Raw genomic sequence first — 9,196 nt, forward strand, 5'->3', positions numbered from 1 at the left:
TCTAGGCCTTTCCTGTTTCTCATTTCCTTCATTTTGGGAGATAACATCACGGTATAGAAAGAGAGGACCCAGTTACTTCCAAATCCATAGATTCATCGGGGCTGGGAAATGTCAAATCAGCACCTGAATAAATAAAACACGAGCCCATTAGTGCGAACTTTCGTGACCTGTCAGCATCATTAGGCTTTGCTGTGCACAGGGATCCAGATGGTATAAGGCCTTCAATAACGATGGCATCTCTCGAGAGAGCCCAGCAAATCCAGGCTTTGCTTTTTGAATAAGCATTCCAATGTTTACTTTCCAGGCAGGGACCTCACTTAGCTTTCAGGTTGCTGTAATTCAAACCCTGACCTCCTAGGAGTCTTTCCACCCTGCTGCGAATGGATGCACCCAGCTAGATTCTGTAGTGGAACTCAAATCCACCGACCTAACACACATCATGACCCCACAGTCAGAGAACCTTCACCAGGCCTTATCCCTGATATTGGTACACTTAAAGGTAATCTCTGCCAGGACCCCTTTGTTTGAGAGGATCAACTCATTAAATTTACCATGTAAGCTTGGGGCTGTGAACATTAATGTTTAAAAATGTAAAGTTTCGAAACAAAAAAAAATTTCTTAAACAAACAAAAAAAAAAAGAAGAAAAATTTTTAAAAAGAAATAAAAGAATGTAAATTTTACAGGCATGGATGGACCTAGACCCAGATTCAAATCCCAGCCTTGCCACTTACTACCTGTGTAACCTTGAGCAACTTATTGAACTGTTCCAGGCCTCAGTTTATTCATCTGTAAATGGGAAACATGTCATCACCTATCACACAGATGGGAATTAAATGGTATTGTTACATATAAAACACTCAGAACCGTGATTACAGTAAGCACTCTGTTTGTTATTATTATTATCATTAGCTGTGTGAGCTTTGCACAAGTAACTTACCCTCTCTGTGCTTTAGTTTCCTTATCTAGAAAATGGAAATATTAAAAATAAGACCTACCTTATAAGGTTATTATAATAGTGTAGTCCCTTTCTAGTCCCTTTCGGTCTCTTCTGTGCAATACACAAACTCTGAGCAGGATGAAAGAAAATCATAATTTTAATAGCCCTTGAATTCATTTTTTTTAGTTGTCATGTTTTAACTTACCTTTTTTTTTTTTTTTGCGGTACACGGGCCTCTCACTGTTGTAGCCTCTCTCGTTGCGGAGCACAGGCTCCGGACGCGCAGGCTCAGCGGCCACGGCTCACGGGCCCAGCTGCTCTGCGGCATGTGGGATCTTCCCAAACCGGGGCACGAACCCGTGTCCCCTGCATCGGCAGGCGGACTCTCCACCACTGTGCCACCAGGGAAGCCCTAACTTATCTTTCTTCTTCCAGTTTTATTGTGATATAATTGACATACAGCACTGTAGAAGTTTAAGGTATACAGTATAACAATTTGACTTACGTACATCATGAAATGATTATGGCAATAAATTTAGTGAACATCCATCATATCATATAGATGCAAAATTAAAGAAATAGAAAAAAAATTTTTTCTTGTGATGAGAACTTTTAAGGTTTGCTCTCTTTATACCTTTCCTATACAACATACAGCAGAGTTCATTATATTTCTCATGTTCTACATTACAGTCCTAGTACATCCCTTGAATTCCTTTTAAAGGAGACCTGTCTTCCTTTAGCGGAATTCTTTAATAATATCACTTGGGTGGAAAGTGAGACTGTCAGGGCATTAATAATAGGCAAGGGGGCACAAGAAAAGCTAAACCACTTGGGAATAGGAATGAATAGAAATGCTGAAGTGCAGACAGAGCCAGGTAAAGAGAAAAGCAGAAGGGAGGTTGAGAAATGCAATGAGATGGCTGAGGGTCTTTAGAGAACCAGAAGGTCTACTATTATCATTTTATTTTTGTTACATAAACGCCACCCATCTTCCAAAAGCAAGCAGTCTATTAGCACCAACAAAAGCTTTGTGTAAGTGTGCACGCGTTTATGTGTGTGTGTATTAGTCATGGAAACGTGCTCAGTTCCACGTTTGTGAGTGGTGTAGGAGGGAGACTTCGTGCCTGAGTGTGGCCGAGACAGACTAGTTGTTCACGAGCATCCTTCATCTATTCAAGACATCTTTCCAAACAGGACTTCTGAGTTCTAGCTGAGGATATGGATATACCCAGGTATATATATATATATATATATACCCAGCTGAAGTCTGCATTTCCTGTTCTCTTGCAGCCAGGTGTGGACACGTGAAAAGTTCTAGCCAATAAGACTGGAGAGAGATAGTGAGCACTACCTCCTGGTCTAGATGATCACACCCCCAGCACACCATGGAAAAGACTGCATTGACGCCAGGTCCTGGGTTTTGACACAGAGGCAATGACTTGTTTAGACATCGGGCTGCCTCCCTCGAGGAGGAGCTGAGTGTGCCCTGCACCAGCAGGAAGCAGGTTGTAAACGTGATGCAGACTTCAAGTGGCCAGACTCTCTGGTGTCAAGTTCATTACAAAACTAGGCTTCAGAGAGAACAGCGACAAGAGAGCTATTCTCAGAGACCAGAACCAGGGTCTGGCCTAAACGTTACTCCACTGCCAGGGCAGGGAGCCTTCACGTCTTGTCCTGCAGAAACTGATCAACGCTATGGACCACTGGGTGCTGGGTTTCCAATTTTTTTTTCTTTTCCAAATAAGGATTTTTATAGCAGCTGTCCTTGTCCTAGTCTACCATTCCGTACTGCGTCTCTGGGAGGGACCACAGACAATGTGGGTTTTGTTTTGTACGTGTTGGGAAAGGCTGTCGCGTGCACACAGTCTTTGGGCCCCAACCCTGCTGCCTCAGAATGGGCCTTGGGCCTGAAACACTTCCTACCAAGAGATAAAGGGCCCACACAGCCTGTGCCGGGCTTATCGCCCCGTGTGGGGATATCTTTCCTTGTTCCATGCTCAATGAGTACTCTTTTGTCTCTGCTTAAAGCGTGTGTGTCAAATGGCAGCTGGCCAACCCCACAGCTATGTCTGTCCTCTGCAGGGAAAGGACAAGATTCCTTCCACTGCAGCACCAGAAGAGTACGTATAGGCCAACTGCCCTGCGTCACTGCCAGGAACAAGCCGCTGGCCAGGGAACACTAAGGCACACAGTTGAAGCTCATCTCACTCTGTCTTCTTTCTGTGTAAGTAAAGCTTTCTTTCATCCACTGCTGTCTTCCTTGGCCGCTTTGATACAAGATGCAATGGGAAGACGTTTGGACTTCTATTCCTGCTGGTTGGCATAGTGGTGACCTTTGCTATGCTTGCTTCAGTTGGAGTCCTCCCCTGGGATTGGTAACCGGTGCATGGTACTCCGCTCCACAGTCAGTCATCAGATCATGAGAAGCTATATCTAAACTTGATGGAGGAGGATGCATAACAACTTGATATCCTAGCTATTAAACTGGATGAGGCCTCTCACTTGAGGCGGTGTGAGTACGTTCTCTGCATTGGAGGAGAGGAGAGCATTAACGTTTAGGGATCCAGAAGGACCAACAGTGACAGAGATCTAACCATAGCCATATCCATGCCCCCCTTCTTATTTTAATTTTTATTGGAGTATAGTTGATATATAATGTTGTGTTAGTTTCAGGAGTATAGCAAAGCGAATCAGTTATACCTAGACATATATCCACTCTTTTTCAGATTCTGTTCTCATATAGGTCATTACAAAGTATTGAGTAGAGTTCCCTGTGCTATACAGTAGGTCCTTATTAGTTATCTGTTTTATATATAGTAGTGTGTATATGTCAACCCCAAACTCCCAATTTATCCCTGCCCTCCCCTTCTACATAAGTTTGTTTTCTACATCTGTGACTCTATTTCTGCTTTGTAAACAAGTTCATGTGTACCATTTTTTTTAGATTCCACATATAAGTGATATTATATTTGTCTTTGTCTGATGTACTTCACTCAGTATGACAATCTCTAGGTCCATCCATGTTGCTGCAAATGGCATTATTTTGTTCTTTTTATGGCTGAGTAATATTCCATTGTGTGTGTGTGTGTGTGTGTGTGTGTGTGTGTGTGTGTGTATATATATATACCATATCTTCTTTATCCATTCCTCTGTCAATGGACATTTAGGTTGTTTCCATGTCCTGGCTATTGTAAATAGTGCTGCAATGAATATTGGGGTGCATGTATCTTCTTGAATTATGGTTTTCTCCAGATATATGCCCAGGAGTGGGACTGCTGGATCATATGGTAACTCTATTTTTAGTTTTCTAAGGAACCTCCATGATGTTTTCCATAGTGGCTGTACCAATTTACATTCCCATCAACAGTGCAAGAGGGTTCCCTTTTCTCCACACCCTCTCCAGCATTTATTGTTTCTAGATTTTTTGATCATGGCCATTCTGACTGGTGTGAGGTGATACCTCATTATAGTTTTGATTTTCATTTCTCTAATAATTAGTGATGTTGTGCATCTTTTCATGTGCCTATTGACCATCTGTATGTCTTCTTTGGAGAAATGTCTATTTAGATCTTCTGCCCATTTTTTGATTGGGTTGTTTGTTTTTTTGATATTGAACTGCATGAGCTGTTTATCTATTTTGGAGATTAATCCCTTGTCAGTCACTTCGTTTGCAAATATTTTCTCCCATTCTGTAGGTTGTCTTTTCGTTTTGTTTATGGTTTCCTTTGCTGTGCAAAAGCTTTTAAGTTTAATTAGGTCCCATTTCTTTATTTTTGTTTTTATTTACATCCATGCCTCCCTTCTTCCATAATGACAGCCATTACTGGACTCATGTCAGCCACCAAAAGCTACACTTCTCAGCCTCCCTTGCAGCAAAGGGGATCCATGAGATGTGAGCAGGATTGATACGTGCCACTTCCAGATCATTTTTCAGAAGAGTTAGGTATGCACTTCCATGGCTGTTCTTGCCCCCTTCCCAAGAATGCTTGGATGATGATAAGAACTTCAGAAACTGACCAGACCTAGACTCTATATCTGTAGACAAGTGCTTCTCTATCTGTGGTGGAGGACAATCTCTCATGGAAGAATACTTTTGAAATATACTATAAAATTAACTCTCTAGAAAACATGAAATGAATAAAAAACGGAGACAATTTCCAAATGTTTTACTATTTGACTCCATAATATTGATAACAAAATTATATTTCAAAAAATGTAATAATAAACAACACAGACATGTTATAAAACTAGGCACATTAAACATAACAAAAGACATGCAACACTTCTTCACTGAAAAGAATAGAATATTGCTCTAAGAAATTAAAGAAGACCTAAATAAATGATGCAATATAATATGTTTTTGGATTGGAAAACTCAGTATTATTAATTCTCCCCATGTTGATTTATAGATTCAATGCAATTCTGATCAAAATTCCTGCAGGCACTTTGGGTGAAATTGACAAGCTAATTGTAAAATTTGTAATGGAAATTCCTATGGACCTAGAACAGCAAAAGTCATTTTTAAAAAGAGTGAAGTTGCGGCTTCCCTGGTGGCGCAGTGTCTGAGAGTCCACCTGCCGATGCAGGGGACACGGGTTCGTGCCCCGGTCCGGGAAGATCCCACATGATGCAGAGCGGCTGGGCCCGTGAGCCATGGCCGCTGAGCCTGCGCGTCCGGAGCCTGTGCTCCGCAACGGGAGAGGCCACAGCAGTGAGAGGCCCGCGTACCGCAAAAAAAAAAAAAAAAAAAAAACAACTGTATTTCATTGGGCTAATAATGTTAAACTATGAATTTAAAACAGGCTTGGCGACTGGGCCTGGGGCCTCATAGCTGACGTGGTGTTTGTGATTTAGGGCACAGCCAACCTGGGGCCCTACTTCGAGGGCCTCCACGAGCACTACCTGCTCCTGGCCATCAAGTATTTTAATGGTGGTCCTGCTGCCGAGACGGACTTCGGGGGAGACTTTGGGGGGACCCAGCACAGCCTCGTGGTGTTCAACACAGTGGACTGCGCTCCTGAGTCCTACGTACAATGTCACGCTCCCACCTGCACCGCCTATGGGTTTGTCATCTGGCTCGATGGCATGAAGTTCATGGGGGGGGCGGGGCCAGAGCTGCAGCCTCGTCGCTGAAGGCGTCAGCAGGGCCCTGCAGCTGTTCGATGACTTCAAGAAGAAGCCAGAGCAGATTGGCCAGACACACCGACTCTGCCTCCTCATCTGTAACTCGCCCCCCCACCTGCTGCCTGCTGTCGAGAGCACCACATACTCTGGGTGCACGACGGAGACCCTCGTGCAAAAGACTGGGGAGTGAGGAATCTACTTCTCCATCGTGTTGCCCTGGAAACTCCCTGCCCTGCAGCTTCTGTTCGAGAAGGCGGCTCCTCCCGCCAGGCTGGAGCCACTGCAGCCACCAAGAGACGTGAGCCAGGACCCGAGGCACAGGGTGCTGGTGCGGGGGCTTGTGCTGCCTGTCGGGGATGGCTCGGCCCCAGGCCCCCTCCAGCCAAAGCCGCCCATGCCCCTGCCTCTAGATCCTCCCTCAGGCGCCCCGCTCTTGGCAGCCCCCCAGCAGCCTCTGCCCCCTGTCCCCCTGCAGTACCAGGTCCCCTGAGTGCAGCTCAGGTGGCTGCCCAGAGCACCGTGGAGGCCACCAAGAACCAGAAGGCTGGGCTGGGCCCTGGCTGCGCCCATCAACCCTCTTCAGCAAGCCGCTCCAGGAGTGGGTCCCCCCCTACAGCCAGGCCCGGGCCCCCCGGTGCCCCATAAGCCGCCTCCCCCCTTCCCAGCCCAGCCTGGTCTCCACTGTGGCCCCTGGCCCGGGGCATTGTTCAGGGCGGGCACTGTTCTCTGGCCTAGCTTGGGGCCCTGGCCCTCGGCGGGCAGCAGTCAGTCTCCAACAAACTACTGGCCTGGAGCGGGGTCCTCGAGTGGCAGGAGAAGCCCCAAACCTGCCTCTGTGGTGCCAGCACCAAGCTGAGTTGGTCACTGCCTTCTCAGGTCTACCTGAATCACGGCGAGAACCCGAAAAGAGGACGGTGCTGATCACGCAGCTCATGCCCCAGCAGCTGCTGAGCACCCTGCACCCTTTGTTCTGGAGCTCAGGGATGGTCCATTTCCACTTCACCAACAAGGACCTGGACTCCCTCCGAGGTCTCTACCACATCCTGGGCAACGGCTTCGCTGGCTGTGTGCACTTCCCCACGCGGCCCCCTGCAAGGTGCGTGTGCTCATGCTCCTGTACTCATTCAAGAAGGTCTTCATGGGCCTTACCCCTAAGACCAGAGACACTTTGTGAGTGGCATCCGGCAGGTCATCACCAACCACAAGCAGCTCCAGCAGCAGAAGCTTGAGCAGCAGCTCCGGCCGCCGCAGCCCCAGCCTCAGGGGACTGTGGGAGCCTCTGCAGCCACGGGGCAGCCCCAGCCCAGGGGTGCTGCCCAGGCGCCCCACAAGGCCCTCCTGCAGCGGCCCTGGCCCGCCCCCTCCCGGACCCACCCATCGGCCCCAGAACCCCGGGGCCGACCCCCAACTGCGGAGCCTCCTCTTCAACCCGCCACCGCCCTAGACTGGGGTCCCCCCGCCTCAGGCCTCTCTCCACCACCTTCAGCCACTAGGGGCCCCTGCACTGCTGTCCCCACCGCACCAGGGGCCTATCCAGTCCTGGCCTGCGCAGCTTCCCCCCAGGGCTCCACTGTCAGGTCAGAGGCTGCTCAGCAGGGTTCCCTGGGGCCCGGTCCCCCAGCCAGGCCTGCAGCCCAGCGTCATGAAGGATGACATCCTCATGGACCTCATCTGAACCCCCGACACCCAAGAAAGTTCCTTTTAACACACACATACACACACACACACTCACACACACACAGGCTTGGTTAAGAAATAAAATAATTATGAATTATTTAAATAGTATTATAACTATCAATTACTAATGTTTTGAAAAGTTTTTAAATCATGACATTTTCTCAGACTGAAATTAAAATATCACACGCTGTAACAGGGTCCTACTGCCCATGACTAGTACGCCGAAGATGTCACATGACCTTCAGCACACCTGTGTTCTCAACATCCATACTGCAATATACTCTGTTGAGTGAGACCATCATGCACTTGCAGGTGACAGCAAGGTCAAATTTCTATGAAAGTTTCTAAAAGCTTGCACAGTTTCAGAACCTACCTCATCATGGACCACAGTGTGCGGACCACACATGGAGTAGCAACTCTATTTCTGGGGCTTTTGTTGAAATGGCTCAGCCTGTATCCCAATACTACCGTTTTTGAATACTTTATATTTCCTCATCTGATTTGAAATGTCATCTTATCATAAACCAAGTTCTCATATATAGTTGGTCTTTTTCTAGGTCTCATATTTTATTCCATTAGTCTTCACTAGCATCACATAGTTTTAATTACTGGAATATTTCCTTCTGAAAAGTTTCATAATCTTCTTCTTATAGGGCTATTCATTTCTTATTTAATTCATATTATCCCTGGATATTTGAGAAGGTGCTAACAAATACTGAAAGCGTGAATGAATATGTCATCAAGGTCCATCTCAAGCCTGAACTGAGACAATCATAGAATTTGGACTGGAGGATGCAGGGTCCCTGGAAGAAGTGTGTCATGTCAGAGTCCAAAGAGTCTCTTAGGATACACTCATCATAAGGAAAAAAGAGAGGTGTGTAAGTTTGGGTCTGTGATGAAACCTTATCATCAAAGGGAAGGAGTACATTAAAATGTCTAAGTCCTAAAGAAAGAGAATGTAGTGAGTAAAAATGAAAACATCTGCTTATGTATATTAGACCTCTGGGAGAAGCAGATTCTCAACTGTATATATGTAAATAAGAAAGCAAGAGCCAGGGGAATTAAGTTCCCACATCCTGCAAGCTGCTTGGTGCGGCCAAAAAAAAAAAAGCAAGAGCCAGGATATTTTTGAAATTAAAAAAAAATGAACATTGAATTGTCCTACTAAATAGTGCAACATATTATTGAAATCACAAAAATTAACATATTTTGGTATTGAGACATGAATGAATAAACAGAACAGAATAGCAAGTCCAGAGATTAACCAAAATATATATGGGAATTTAGTATGTGATAAAGGTAAATCTCATATCAGTAAATGGTATTCAGACAACTAAGAAGAGATTTGGAAAGGGAAAAGTTGTACAAAAAGCTCACACTGTACACCAGATTAAATTCCAAATGGATCAAATATTTACATGTAAAAAAATAAAAATATAAAAGAAAACACGGGTAAA

At 45.6% G+C, this 9,196-nt stretch overlaps 1 pseudogene across 1 annotated transcript; it reads left to right on the plus strand.

The window, feature by feature from the left end:
• Positions 1 to 439: 439 nt before the first annotated feature.
• LOC309801902 (mediator of RNA polymerase II transcription subunit 25-like) lies at positions 440 to 7,737 on the plus strand (annotated as a pseudogene). The gene is made up of 3 exons: positions 440 to 499; positions 2,967 to 3,058; positions 5,741 to 7,737. The product of its transcript is annotated as a mediator of RNA polymerase II transcription subunit 25-like (transcript).
• Positions 7,738 to 9,196: the final 1,459 nt, after the last annotated feature.

Source organism: Mesoplodon mirus (genome assembly GCF_964341445.2).
Source record: "Mesoplodon mirus genome assembly, chromosome: 1".
NCBI lineage: Eukaryota > Metazoa > Chordata > Mammalia > Artiodactyla > Ziphiidae > Mesoplodon > Mesoplodon mirus.